Below are 15,985 nucleotides of genomic sequence, written 5' to 3'. Positions count from 1 at the left end.
AAAATCTTTGTTCCACCAGCCATTGCTTCAAATTGGGGAACAAATAGTAGTCCGAGGGAGCCAAGTTTGGAGCAGAGGGGGAATGTGAAACGTGTTGAAATCCTATTTCCATTAATTTTGCGACCACAACTGCTGAGGTGTGTGCTGCTGCATTGTCGCGATAGAAAAGGACTTTTTTGTAGTCCAATCGCCGGCGTTTTTCTTGCATGTCGATATTCAAACTGTCCAATAACGATGAATAATATTCACCAGTAATAGTTTTACCCTTTTCCAGATAGTAGATGAGGATTATCCCTTACGAATCCAGAAAGACGCTCGCCATAACCTTACCGGTCGAAGGAATGGTCTTTGCCTTTTTTGGTGCAGATTCTCCCCTGGTAACCCGTTTATTAGGTTGTTGTTTCGTCTCAGAAGTATAGTAATGTATCCACGTTTCATCCACAGCGACGAAACGACGGTTAAGATCCTGCGGATTCTTCCTGAACAGCTGCAAACCATCCTTGCAACACTTCACACGATTCCGACTTTGGGCAAGTGTGAGCAATCGCAGAACCCAGCTTGCGGATAGCTTTCTCGTGTCCAAATGTTAATGCAAAATGTTTTGTACCCATTCATTAGAGATGCCCACAGCATTAGCAATCTCACGCACCTTAACTCTTCTGTCGTCCATCACCGTGTCACGGATTTTATCAATGATTTCTGGAGTTGTAACATCCACAGGGCGTGTAGAACATTCAGGATCACTTGTGCCCATAGGGCCACACCGAAAATTTTAAAGCCACTTGTAAACTGTTCTAATCGAAGGCGCAGAGTCGCTGTAATGTTTATCGAGCTTCTATTTAGTCTCCTGAGGCGTATTGCCTTTCTTAAAGTAATGATTAATCACCACACGAAATGCTTTTTCGTCCATTTTTTGACGATCACTCGACTTCCTCGATTCACACGAATGCCAAACACAAAGAAATAGACCAATATGGCTCGGTGTGCGTTCTTTCCAAAGATGCTACTAACTAATCGTGACCTCGATACGCGCCGTCGGTGCCATCTTTTGGACTTTGCACGGACTTTTCAAACACCCCTCGTATATCGCCGCATCGTACAAAGTCAGCCCTTTTACAACATTCGTACATAACAGCACGAATACAGACAGCACAGTAAGTATACTCACGGCACTGAGGCATCCACGCCCGACAGGTGGCCACAGCGCCTCGGCGGACCGAAGTCACTCTCAGAACTGTTCTACAAATCCGGGCTCGCTCCCCCTCGGCACAAATGCTTTACTGTTTCTGGTCCAGACCCGTTTGCTCGTTTGCTTTTATACACCCATCTCCAGACTCTGGGATTACAAGACCACACGTATATTTCGCACAGTTCACCACAATATTATACCATTTCTCGCTAATTCTGCATACCGAGCACACAGCAGTAGCCTACCGATCGCTCACGTAACGTAATTCCGAAGATATAGACTGGAAATTATCTCTCTACAAATCCAAAACTTTAGCACTTATCGCATCTGCGAAGGAAGAACTTCGTGTGGGAAGCAGCCACTACTCACAGGCGTCCACAAGAGGAAAACCTCACTGCAGACTTCTCTCGAATCTCTAGCAGTCATTATCTGCGACTTCAATAAACTGCAGATATAATACTGCCAATCGCGACGAGAAGTGCCACAGCTTTACTAGTCACTGTAGCAGCGCGATCTAGGGCGTATTGTCACGGTCCGCGCGGCTCCCCCCGTCGGAGGTTCGAATCCTCCCTCGGGCATGGGTGTGTGTGTGTTGTCCATAGAGTAAGTTAAAGTTACACTACTGGCCATTAAAATTGCTGCACCACGAAGATGACGTGTTACAGAAGTGAAATTTAACCGACAGGAAGAAGATGCTGGGATACGCAAATGATTTGCTTTTCAGAGCATGCACACAAGGTTGGCGACACCTTCAACGTGCTGACACGAGGAAAGTTTCCAACCGATTTCTCGTACACAAACAGCAGTTGACCAGCGTTGCCTGGTGAAACGTTGTTGTGATGCCTCGTGTCAGGAGGAGAAATGCGTACCATCACGTTTCCGACTTTGATAAAGGTCGGATTGTAGAACTATCGCGATTGCGGTTTATCGTATCGCGACATTGCTGCTCGCGTCGGTCGAGATACAATGACTGTTAGCAGAATACGGAATCGGTGGGTTCAGGAGGGTAATACGGAACGCCGTGCTGCATCCCAACGGCCTCGTATCACAGCAGTCGAGATGACAGCCATCTTATCCGCATGGCTGTAACGGGTGCTGCAGCCACGTCTCGATCCCTGAGTCAACAGATGGGGACGTTTGCAAGACAACAACCATCTGCACGAACAGTTCGACAACGTTTGCAGCAGCACCGACTATCAGCTCGGAAACCGTAGATGCGGTTACCCTTGACGCTGCATCACAGACAGGAGTGCCTGCGATGGTGTACTCGACGGCGAACCTGGGTGCACGAATGGCAAAACGTAATTTTTTCGGATGAATCCAAGTTCAGCTTATAGCATCATGATGGTTGCATCTGAGTTTGGCGACATCGCGGTGAACGCATATTGGAAGTGTGAATTCGTCATCGCCATACTGGCGTATCACCCGCCGTGACGGTATGGGGTGCCATTGCTTACATGTCTTGGTCACCTCTTGTTCGCAATGATGGCACTTTGAAAAGTGATCGTTACATTTCAGATGTGTTACGACCCGTGGCTCTGCCCTTCATTCGATCCCTGCAAAACCCTGCGTTTCGTCAGGATAATGCACGACCGCATGTTGCAGGTCCTGTACGGGTCTTTCTGGATACAGAAAATGTTCGACTTGCTGCCCTGGCTAGCACATTCTCCAGATCCCTCACCAACTGAAAACATCTGGTCAATAGTGGCCGAGCAGCTGGCTCGTCACAATACGCCAGTCACTACTGTTGATGAACTGTGGTATCGTGTTGAAGCTGCATGGGCAGCTGTACCTGTACACGCCATCCAAGCTCTGTTTAACCCAATGCCCAGGCATATCAAGGCAGTTATTACGGCCAGAGGTGGTTGTTCTGGGTACTGATTTCTCAGCATCTATGCACTCAAGTTGCGTGAAAATGTAATCACATGTCAGTTCTAGTATAATATATTTTCCAATGAATACCCGTCAATCATCTGCATTTCTTCTTGGTGTAGCAATTTTAATGGCCAGTGGTGTAAATTAAGTAGTGTGTAAGCTTAGGGACCGATAACCTAAACAGTTTGGTCCCATAAGATCTTACCACAAATAAATAAATAGTCACTACACTCGTGAATTTGCACAAGGGGTTTAGATGTTAGAGATAAATTTTCAGAAATAACAGGAAACTGTTTATTGTCTTACTAAAGCGAATACTGCTTTAAATTATTGCATGAATCGATACCTACAAATAATTTTCATAAAACTGTAATTAAAAAACAAGACTATGACCCTGTACCCTCGTAATGTTCAAATTTTGTTTTAAGAAGGCTGGATTTAAGTCGTTTTTCAAACTAATCTCATTTGTTCCTCTTTTGTAGAACATTTCTGCTATAAAGGATGTTTCCATAAGAGCGTGCATAAATGTAATTGGACAAAGCGTAAAGTTATTCGTTTTTTTTTGTTTTTTTTGCCAATGAATATGATATGCGTAATGTTTGTGTCACGCAAGTTTACTGTGTGACGTGTTGTAGAGTAAATGGCTTAATCTGCGAAACCAATACGCAATGCCTTTATTGAAATCGGTCCCTCAGACTTTCACCCGCCGGCCTTTGTCGCCGAGCGGTTCTAGCCGCTTCAGTCTGGAACCGCGCGACTGCTACGGTCGCAGGTTGGAATCCTGCCTCGGGCATGGACGTGTGTGGTGTCCTTAGGCTAGTTAGGTTTAAGTAGTTCTAAGTTCTAGGGAACTGATGACCTCAGATGTAAAGTCCCATAGTGCTCAGAGCCATTTGAACCATTTTGCCATTTATCCAGTCTTGTGTGCACAGAGTTCTATGGCCCTGTGCGATAAACTGATAAAACTCCCTGTGCAAGTAAATAATGAAATAAATTTTAATTAGCTCTAGAGTCGCAAAGGATGTAATCTTGGTATTCTGTTTTCTCCACAGTTGGCATAGAAAATATTCAAACTTGGCACGGCAAAGTGGAATGCCGGCTATAAAACAGCTTCATACAATTAATATCTGTAGATTGGTTGATAAATGAATAACCTTGCAAATGTTCAGTGAAAATACTGGATATTGGCTCAGTGCTGTGCAATGACGCCCGCATTGAAGCTGTTACAAAAATTAACACTTTTCTGATTCTGGCACATTAATATTTTTCTGACTCTGATTGAAAAATGATTTCTTCTAGAAAAATATTCATTAGATTTAAATAAACACGACATGGAATTGGATGAGGTACTGATAAGGGCATATGCTAAGACCGAATGCTTAAATTTGAAAATTTTATTCAAAATAAAGTTTCTCCTTCACAAATTCTGACATGAAACATTTTCCATTAACTTCAAAATCAGTGAACTTCTCTACTGCTCTACAATTCTCACTTATAGTCGTAATTAAAAACACTTCGATTGTTAAATGACATAAACTCTGACATTGTTTGACAAAATAGATTCCAAAATTTAACTTCTATCAGTGTTACAAAACACACAAAAATATTACAAATCGGCTATACCTAACCAACCTATACATTAAATCTGACGAAAAATACTTGGTTCCTACATTCAGGGATCAGCGCTGTAAAAATTATCGAAAGCCACATTTCGGTGCTGCATACGTAAAAACCAAATATACAAAATTTCATTACCTTGCAAATTAGTGCCCGTTGCTTTACCTTTCGGTTACAGAGTAAAGTCATTACTGTTCTATAATTGCCACAGGCAGTTCTCAGTATTTGGTAACTATCAGTATCACTTCAATTCCTGATTATCATACAGCCTCAGAAATTAAATAACACACTTTACTCTGTAAGTGGGCTGCTTCTGTGTTGGCAGCCCTGTGTAGCGCTTTGCATTGGATCTCTGACTGCGCTTTCTTTGTAAGAGACTCTGTGACTGGTTGGACTCGTAAGTTAATCGCCAGTAGTGTAGGGCAGTTGGAAGTTAGTTGCCAGCAGTAATGGAAGTACAGTTGGGCCATTGGAGGTGAACAGCCAGCAGTGATGGGTGTTAGATGTGAAAAGTTAGTACTGATGGGGGGGATAGAGGTCTGAAGTGTTGGCACAGGCTAACGATCTGTACATGTTCGACGTGGAGATTGAATATTATTCATGATTATATATACTTTTGTACTAGATGTCAATGACGATTTATATTCGTGTCTGAACTGGATGTCACGTTATTAAGGTAAAAAAAAAATACATTATTTGGTTTGCTACAAAATCTTTCCTTTTCTAACCACATGCCCATTAGTAGTTAGTGGCTTTAATAGTTAGAATCTTTTATTTAGCTGGCAGTACTGCCGCTCGCTGTATTGCAGTACGCGTAATGAAGATTTTTGTGAGGTAAGTGCTTAATGAAATGTATAGGTTATTGTTAAGATTTCTTTTTAATCAGGGCCATTCTTCTGAATTAATTATTTGAAGTCAGGTTGTAATTTTTTTGAGCAGTCAGGTTGCGCCGCGCTAGAATATTGATAAGAAAAATTACAGAGAAAGTAGGCTCAGTACGTTGAGTTTTACTCAGCTGTTTCAGAATCAAATAACGTAGAAGTTTCATCTTCTCAGTCATTCTGCAATTTAAGTACAGACACACTCATTTAAATAATGAAGTTTCAACACTTTTATAGAAATAACTACGACCCAACATTTACTGTGTAATGTCTCTTGCAGCGGTCTCTCCGCGATATTTTCAGAAATTTTATAAATTATATAGCTCAGTACATATCTTGAAATATCTCTTCTTATCTTACCGATTCCTAAACTTTAATATACGATGATTATCGATGCAAAGTAGTTTCAAGCCGTATTATTCCTTCGAGCGACCATTTACTCCATGGAATAGCTTCTCTGCTATCTATGTTTTCTCTTATGAAATGAATGATTCAGATCTTGCCGATTAGCCGTGAAAGAACGAAGATGTGTATGTATGTATTGTTGAGCTAGTCGCCATCTTGATGAGATTCTGTATGAGAAGGAATTTAATACATGAACTGAACTAAAGTAAGTGTGTTCGCGTATTATTTAACTGATTATTATTGACAGTGTCTGCTTACTACGCTGTGTTGCACGGGATCAGTGGGGAACGTCTGATTTACACTGCACAAACCTGCCGTTTTGTACGCTCAAGATATCCAGTTTGTTACTTTCAATAAATGGGCTAACACGGTCTTACCAGCAGATCTCCGGTCTTCCCCATGTGATCACCGAAAGTTAATAATTATTACAAATGTTTTCAGGAGATCGACTGACAATGTTCGTCGCACCGAGACTTCGAAATTGCTTCACCGCCTTATGGAATTTAAGTTAAGCTCAATTTAATCAGGATAGAACAGTATTGAACTGTGGGAATGTGATAAGCCTGCTTTGTGACTGAAAATTTCCTTAATATACGCATGTTTTTTACTATCCTGATCAGTGAAGCTAAATCAGGCCGGCGTGAGAGAGGTTTTTAAATTTCAGATCCCACAAAATTATTAAAACTGGCTCTGTGTGAGAATAAACAATATCATTCGTCCATAGACCGACAACTAAATTCTCCCAGCTAGCGACTAGCTTTAAGCCTTACATCCAACCTGTAACAGAGAACAACGGCAACTTCTACAGCGCTCCGCGCGCCCCTACTTACATCTACATCTATGTGATTACTCTGCTATTCATAATAAAGTGCCTGGCAGAGGGTTCAATGAACCACCTTCAAGCTGTCTCTCTACCGTTCCACTCTCGAACGGCGCGCAGTAAAAACGAGGACTTAAATTTTTCTATGCGAGCCCTGATTTCTCTTATTTTATCGTGATGATCATTTCTCCCTATGTAGCTGGGTGCCAACAGAATGTTTTCGCAATCGGAAGAGAAACCGGTGATTGAAATTTCATGAGAAGATCCCGTCGCAATTCACGTATCATGTCTCTGGCACTATCTCCCCTATTTTGTGATGGTAAAAAACGAGCTGCCCTTCTTTGTACTTTTTCGATGTCATCCGTCAGTCCCAGCTGATGCGGATTCCACACCGCACTGCAATACTCCAGAATAAGGCGCACAAGCGTCTCTTTAGTAGACCTGTTGCACCTTCTAAGTGTTCTGCCAATGAATCGTAATCTTTGGTTTGCTCTAACCACAATATTATCTATGTGATCGTTCCAATTTAGGTTATTTGTGATTGTAATCCCTAAGTATTTAGCTGAATTTACAGCCTTCAGATTTGTGTGACTTATCGTGTAATCGAAATTTATCTGATTTCTTTTAGTACTCACGTGAATAACTTCACACTTGTCTTTATTCAGGGTCGATTCTGACACTCAGGCAACATCTTTGGTTCATTGCTGTCAAAAATACAATCCCTTCTACGTATGACAATCGTTTCAGGTCATTCATCATTAATTATATTAAAAAATCGGTCTCCACGTACAAGTGGGGCAACGGCCTTGCCGCAGTGACTACACCGGTTCCCGTGAGAGCACCAAAGTTAAGCGCTGTTGGGCGTGGCCGGCACTTGGATGGGTGACCATCCAGGCCGCCATGCGCTGTTGCCATTTTTCGGGGTGCACTCAGTCTCGTGATCCCAACTGAGGAGCTACTCGACCGAATAGTAGCAGCTTCAGTCGAGAATACCATCATAAGGACCGGGAGAGCGGTGTGCTGACCCCACACCCTATCCACATCCTCCCTTGAGGATGACACGGCGTTCGGATGTTCCCGGTAGGCGACTTGTGGCCTGAAGACGGAGTGCCACGTACAAGCGGACCCCTCACAATAGACAATGCTCCACTGAACAATCTGAGGTAGGGAGATCGGTGAAGCCAGCTTAAGCAGATACGGAAGCAAACTTTGCTACTGCTTTGTCTAGAACTCCTGTTTTCCAGAATATTTACAGCTAACATGCGTACATGTGTACACGTACTGTGCTGTTTATTGATATGCACATTATTTCCTGCAAGGAAACAAGGAGGTCGAGCCTGACTAAAAGCAAGTTATGATGCAGGTTTTGTTTACTTTACTTGCCCATAAGGTTTCTCTGTTGTATGGCATTTACATTGTCCTATGTCAGAACGTGCTATGAATCAACGAGAGACCCATTCATTGCTCCGTGCTATTCAGAGACGTAGAGTACACCGAGCGAGGTGGTTCAGTGGCTAGAACACTGGACTCGCATTCGGGAGGAAGACGGTTCAATCCCGCGTCCAGCCATCCCGATTTAGGTTTTCCGTGATTTCCCTATATAGCTACAGGCGAATGCCGGGATGGTTCCTTTGAAAGGGCACGGCCGACTTCCTTCCCAATCCTTCCCTAATCTGATGAGACCGATGACCTGGCTGTTTGGTCTCTTCCCCCAAAACAACTCAACCCAGACGTACAGTACGATGGAGCAATACCGGTACGGTTTCGCAAAACTCACTGACATGCACCTCGTGTATGGGTACGTGCGTTCCAATGCTCTCGCTACTGAAAGGCTGTACAGGGAACGATTTCCTAACAGGCATCATTCGTGACGACGAGTGTTCATTTTTCTCGATCGACGGATGCGGGAGACTGGTTCGTTGGAAAGAAGAAACGAGGGACCTGGCAACATGACGACCACTCGCACACCCGATTTTGAAGAAGAGGTCCTGGAACGTTTTGCAGCGCTCCCCCGTCGTATAGCACGTGAAATGGGAGCTGCACATATTAAACTGTGGCGAGTACTCTACAAACAACAATTACACCCATATCACCTACAACGAGTTCATGCAATGGTTGTGACTAACTTCGCACCAAGGGTCGCATTGTGGCAATGGTTGCTCCAAGATGGATTGATCGACCAGATTTCCTCCATTTGGTCGTGATGGTATCTCGAACAGCAGGAATAACCTCGTATCGGATGAAGAAAACCCTCAAGCTGTAGTAGAGTCACGCCATCAGATACGTCTTGCTGTGAATATCTGGGCCGGCACTGTAGACGACAACCTCATTGGGTCACATCTTCCACTTGGCCCTCTGAATGGCCACCTGTTCTTGACGATCGTGCAAAGAGTTCTACCTGAGTTGTTAAAGAACGTACCCTGGGTTGTTCGTGAGAGGATGTGGATACAACATGACGGTACACCGCCTCACTTCAGTGTGGATGGCCGCAACCATCTCAGTGCTGTATTTCCTGGTCTATGAATTGGAAGAGGAGATCCTATTCCGTGGCCCACAAGGTCACCTTACTTGAATCCCTTTGATTATTTCCTATGGGGGTATCTAAAGTCACTTGTGTATGCGACCCCAGTGGATACGGAAATGGAATTAGTTGCCAGAATTGTAGCTGCCTGTGATGTGACTCGAAACACACCAGGAAAAATTTTGTCAGCGTCCGTCAGAATCTTGTTCCCCGATGTCATGCTTGCATTGAGGTTGATGGCAGTCAGTTTCAGCATATTTTGTAAGATACGGTACAAATGGTATGTTCACTGTGTCAGTAATAGTACTTGCAGTTAACTGTAACTAAAGCAAATAAAAAAGTGCACAGTAATGTGATGTTATTCCTATCATCTTGTTAAGCTGCCTTCTCCGACCCCAGGTTCCCTACCTCTATGTCCTGTTAAATTTTTGCACGCTATTACGAAAACACCCAGTACCGGGTGATCAAAAAGTCAGTATAAATTTGAAAACTGAATAAATCACGGAATAATGTAGATAGGGAGGCACAAATTGACACACATGCTTGGAATGACATGGGGTTTTATTAGAGCAAAAAAATACAGAAGTTCAAAAATGTCCAACAGATGGCGCTTCATATGATCAGAATAGCAATGACTAGCATAACAAACCAAGACAAAGCAAAGATGATGTTCTTTACAGGAAATGCTCAATGTGTCCACCATCATTCCTCAACAATAGCTGCAGTCGAGGAATAATGTTGTGAACAGCACTGTAAAGCATGTCCGGAGTTATGGTGAGGCACTGACGTCGGATGTTGTCTTTCAGCATCCCTAGAGATGTAGGTCGATCACGATACACTTGCGACTTCAGGTAACCCCAAAGCCAATAATCGCACGGACTGTCGAAAGTGGCGGCTGAGCATACGATCATCACCAAACGACGCGCGCAAGAGATCTTTCACGCGCCATCTGTCGGACATTTTGTGAATTTTGTTTTTTTTGGTTCTAATAAAACCCCATGTCATTCCAAGCATGTGTGTCAATTTTTACCTCTCTATCTACATTATTCCGTGGTTTATTAAGTTTTCAAATTTATACCGACTTTTTGATCACCCTGTATATCGATATATCGACACATTTTTCGATGTATGAGAGCCGACAGTGATACTGTGTAAATATCGATACATCGGGTTCCCGATATTTTTAAAAATACTAACAGTCCTGGTGATGATTAACGCATAGCATTCTCAGTGTTTTCAGGTCAATTGCGCAAATATTATCAATGTCGGGGAGCATCCAAGGAAAGGTACCAGGATTAGCTCACACACACATGGCTCTGAGCACTATGGGGCTTAACTTCTGAGGGCATTAGTCCCCTACAACTTAGAACTACTTAAACCTAACTAACCTAAGGACATCACACACATCCATGCCCGAGGCAGGATTCGAACCTGCGACCGTAGCAGCAGCGCGGTTCCAGACTGTAACGCTGAGAGCCGCTCGGCCATATCGGCCGGCCCAGGGTTAGTATCGCTTCTTGAAGGTTATAATGGAGAGATAGTATTGGACACAGAAACCTGGTTGAAACCAGACGTTAATGACAACGAAATCCTAAGTTCACACTGGATGTTTATCGTAAGGATAGGTTAGTCGCCAATGGAGTTATTGCAGAAACAAATTCGATAAAATCTACCGAGGTTATCACGGACTCCGAATGTGGGTGAAATTAGTATCAAACAACGCTCGAAAATGGTGATCGGTTGCTTTTCTAGACCACCTGCGTCAGGATCTGTAGTTGTAGAGCGCTTCAGACAGAGCTTGCAGAATATCATTAGTAAATTTCCAGATCTTGCCGTTGTAATAGGGGTGACTTCAACTTGCCAGGTATAGATTGGGAGTGTTATGCCATCAAAGCTGGTGCCAGAGACTGGGAATCGTGTGGCATCGTTGTGGATGTCTTGTCCGAAAATTACCTCGAACAGATAGTTAGAAAACCAACTCGCGGTCCTATAACGAATGTTAAGAAAGGTAGGAAGATATATTTGCTCAGTAAGGGTGACAGGATACAAATATCAGAATATCTCAGCAGACAGCATCAAATATTCGGTGGTGAGGACGAAAATGTGGAGAACAAATGGAAAAAATTCAAAGGCGTCGTCCAATATGCCCTAGACAAGTATGTTCCGAGTAAGGTTTTAATGGATGGCAAAGACGGTTTAGTAGCCGTGTTAGAAAAGCGCTAAGTAAACAAAGAGCACTTCATCTTATATTCAAGAGAAGTAAAAACCTAGCTGACAAACAAAAGCTGAACGAAACGAAAATGAGCGATAGGAGAGCAATGAGAGAAGCGTTCAATGATTTCGAAAGTAAGACGTTGTCAGCCGACCTGATCAAAAACCCTGAGAGATTTTGTTTGTACGTAAAATCAGTAAGTGGATCAAAATCATCTATTCATTCTCTCAGCGACCACACCGGCACCGAAACTGAAGATAACAGAGAGAAGGCCACAATACGGAATCCGGTCTCCCAAAGTTCTTTCACCGCGGAAGATCGTAACACTCTCCCTCATTTGAATTGTCGTGCGAACGTCGAAATGGCAGATATTGAGATAACCCATCACGGAATTGAAAAGCAACTACAATCGCTTAGTAGCGAAAAGGCTTCGGGACCAGATGAGATACCTATAAGATTCTATACAGATTATGTGATGTTGCTTCGTGATACATTACCCGTGTTAAAATGAATCGTTTACCAATTGTGGAAAAGGTCTATATCGTGTTGATGTACGGCTATTGTGATAAAAATGCCCAATGGGCGTGTGCTATGTATGCTGCTCGGTATCCTGGACGGCATCATCAAAGTGTCCGGACCGTACGCTGGATAATTACGTTATTTAAGGAAACAGGAAATGTTCGGACACATGTGAAACGCCAACCAGGACCTGCAACAAATGATGATGGCCAAGTAGGTGTTTTAGCTGCTGTCGCGGCTAATCCGCACATCAGCAGCAGACAAACTGCGCGAGAACAGGGAATCTCAAAAACGTCGGTGATGAGAATGCTACATCAACATCGATTGCACCCGTAACGTCGTGTACAGTTCTGCCACTGGGCACAAGAGAAATTACGGGACGATGACAGATTTTTTGAACGCGTTCTATTTAGCGACGAAGCGTCATTCACCAACAGCGGTAACGTAAACCGGCATATCGTGCACTATTTGGCAACGGAAAATCCACGATGGCTGCAACTAGTGGAACATGAGCGACCTTGGCGGGTTAATGTATGGTGCGGCATTATGGGAGGAAGGATAATTGGTCCCCATTTTATCGATGGCAATTGACTGCAGGGACTTATCCCTTGCACGCTTCCCGTGAGACTCACATTCCCAACTGTCCACAATTCTACCTTATAGACATTTGCCCACCCACTCATTACTCGTGTACGCTTTGGCGATTCCCGTAAGAGTTTGTCAGTTAGTAATCATTTATTCGAGGGAAAAGCTGCACGGTCATCAACAGTAACTGATCTTTCGAGAACAAGTTACTGTCTTCATATGTATAGTTAAAGGCTACCCAGCCATTGACCTACGTCTGTGCCAATGTGCACAGGTTGCCCAAACTCTTACGGGAATCGCCAAAGCGTGTGCGAGTAATGAGTGGGTGTTTTCCTCTAAAGTTAACTCAAATCATTCAGAAGTCAAAAAATAAACTATGGGTTACACAAGGAAGAGAGATATCACATGGGACAAAAAGAAGACTGTATCTACTATCTAGGAACAACTCTGATGTTAGTACTGTAATGCATTACAAAGAATACTGCAAAATATTGAAGCAAGTAATACAGAAATCGAAGCAGCTTTATTATGAGAAAAAGATAATTACATCAGGGAAAAAAAAAATAAAAACTGTATGAGATACAGTGAAGACAGAGACTGGTGGTGTCAAAAAGAAAGAGGAACAGATAGTTCTAAAAATAAATAAGACTATGGTAAAAGTGCATACAGTGTTGCAAACCTGTTAAACAAGTTCAAAAATGGTTCAAATGGCTCTGAGCACTATGGGACTCAACTGCTGTGGTCATCAGTCCCCTAGAACTTAGAACTAATTAAACCTAACTAACCTAAGTACATCACACACATCCGTGCCCGAGGCAGGATTCGAACCTACGACCGTAGCAGCAGCGCGGCTCCGGACTGGAGCGCCTAGAACCGCACGACCACCGCGGCCGGCCTGTTAAACGAGTACTTCTTTTCTGTTAATTACAGCATGGGGTTATTAGATTCAGTGAACAATGCATTGGAGTATCTGAGACCGCCGGCCGAAGTGGCCGTGCGGTTAAAGGCGCTGCAGCCTGGAACCGCAAGACCGCTACGGTCGCAGTTTCGAATCCTGCCTCGGGCATGGATGTTTGTGATGTCCTTAGGTTAGTTAGGTTTAACTAGTTCTAAGTTCTAGGGGACTAATGACCTCAGCAGTTGAGTCCCATAGTGCTCAGAACCATTTGAACCATTTTTTATCTGAGACCAGTCTTTAAAAATAACTTAGTAAAATGGAAATGACACGTTTCCCAAAGTAGTAGTATCTATCTTAAAATCCTTAAAATCTAAGCATTCTAGTGGGTATGATAACATACCACCGAATTTAATCAAAGAGTGCTCATGTGAGTTGAGTTCTATCTTAATCAATCTCTTACCAGGGCAACATTTCCGGACTGGCTAAAAATGCTAAAGTTAAGCCTCTTTACAAGAAGGGGGATAAAGAGATACCATCAAATTATCGACCAATTTCACTTTTGCCGTCTTACTCAAAAATATTTGAAAAGGTTGTATTCAAGCATCTCCTTAAGCATCTGACTGCAAATAATATATTATATGTCACAGTTCAGGTTTCTTAAGGCTTCTATATCGAGAAAGCTTTAGAGGCTACTCGCATTTTCTCTGACCTGTCAAAAGCTTTTGACTGTGTGAACCACACCATTCTCTTAAGTAAATTAGAATATTTCGGTGTCACCAGCACAGCTGCAAAATGGTTTGAGTCTTACCTAACTAACAGGAAACAAAGGATGTCGCTGCAAAATACCTGTGCAGTAAGCAGTCAGTCTTCATCTGACTGGAAATTAATTACATGTGGTATACCTCAAGGTTCCATCTTGGGTCCATTGCTTTTCTTGTGTTCATTAATGACCTCTCATCTGTTACATTGCCAGATGCTAAGTTTGTTTTGTTTGCAGATGATACAAACATTGCAATAAGTATCAAGTCACGTACAGATTTAGAAACAGCTGCTAATCAAATATTCGCTTACACTAATAAATGGTTTAAAGCTACTTCGCTGTCATTAAACTTTGAAAAGACCCACTATATGCAGTTCAGAACCTGTAAGAGATTTCCTTCCAGCATGTGTATAACATATGAAGACATGCAGATCGAAGAGGTTGACAGTGTTAAATTTCTGGGGTTACAACTCGATAATAAATTGAGTTGGGAAGGGCATACCACAGAATTGATTAAGTGGCTAAATAAGTCTGTATTTGCAGTGAGAATGATGTCAGATGTAGGAGATATACAGGGTGGTCCCTTGATAGTGGCGGGCAAAATATCTCACGAAATAAGAGTCAAACGAAAATACTACAAAGAACGAAAGTCGTCTACCTTGAAGGGGGAAACCAGACGGCGCTATGGTTGGCCCGCTAGATTGCGCTGTCATACGTCAAACGGATGTCAACTGCGTTTTTTTAAATAGGAATCCTCGTTTTTATTACATATTCGTGTAGTACGTAAATAAAGGTCGATATCGTGTTGATGTATGGCTATTGTGATCAAAGTGCCCAACGGGCGTGTGCTATATATGCTGCTCAGTATCTTGAACGACATCATCCAAGTGTCCGGACCGTTCGCCGGATAGTTACGTTATTTAAGGAAACAGGAAGTCTTCAGCCACGTGTGAAACGTCAACCACGACCTGCAACAAATGATGATGCCCAAGTAGGTGTTTTACCTGCTGTCGCGGCTAATCCGCGCAGCAGTAGCACACAAATTGCGAGAGAATCGGGAATCTCAAAAACGTCGGTGTTGAGAATGCTACATCAACATTGTTTGCACCCGTATCATATTTCTATGCACCAGGAATTGCATGGCGACGATTTTGAACGTCGTGTACAGTTCTGCCACTGGGGACAAGATAAGTTACGGGACGACGACAGATTTTTTGCACGCGTTCTATTTAGCGACGAAGCGTCATTCACCAACATCGGTAATGTAAACAGGAATAATATTCACTATTGGGCAACGGAAAATCCACGATGGCTGCGACAAGTGGAACATGAACGACCTTGGTGAGTTAATGTATGGTGCAGTGTTATGGGAGGAAGGATAATTGGCACCCATTTTATCTATGGCATTATATATGGTGCAATGTATGCTGATTTCCTACGTAATGTTCTACCGATGTTTCTACAAGATGTTTCACTGCATGACAGAATGGCGATGTACTTCCAACATGACGGATGTCCGGCAGACAGCTCACGTGCGGTTGAAGCGGTATTGAATAGCATATTTCACGACAGATGGATTGGTCGTCGAAGCACCATACCATGGCCCGCACGTTCACCGGATCTGACGTCCTCGGTTTTCTTTCTGTGGGGAAAGTTGAAGGATATTTGCTATCGTGACCCACAGACAACGCCTGGTAAGATGC

At 43.1% G+C, this 15,985-nt stretch overlaps 1 protein-coding gene and 1 pseudogene across 1 annotated transcript in view; one reads left to right on the top strand and one right to left on the bottom strand.

The window, feature by feature from the left end:
- The window catches only part of LOC126143134 (disks large homolog 5-like), a 367,143-nt gene that overhangs the window by 178,574 nt on the left and 172,584 nt on the right, over nt 1–15,985 (bottom strand). The gene's annotated exons all lie outside the window — the stretch shown is intronic.
- Nucleotides 7,584–7,701, top strand: LOC126143171 (5S ribosomal RNA; annotated as a pseudogene).

Source organism: Schistocerca cancellata, unplaced genomic scaffold (assembly GCF_023864275.1).
Source record: "Schistocerca cancellata isolate TAMUIC-IGC-003103 unplaced genomic scaffold, iqSchCanc2.1 HiC_scaffold_782, whole genome shotgun sequence".
Classification (NCBI taxonomy): domain Eukaryota; kingdom Metazoa; phylum Arthropoda; class Insecta; order Orthoptera; family Acrididae; genus Schistocerca; species Schistocerca cancellata.
The sequence above is the reverse complement of the archived record's forward strand: the minus strand, read 5'-3'. Positions and strand labels throughout refer to the sequence as shown.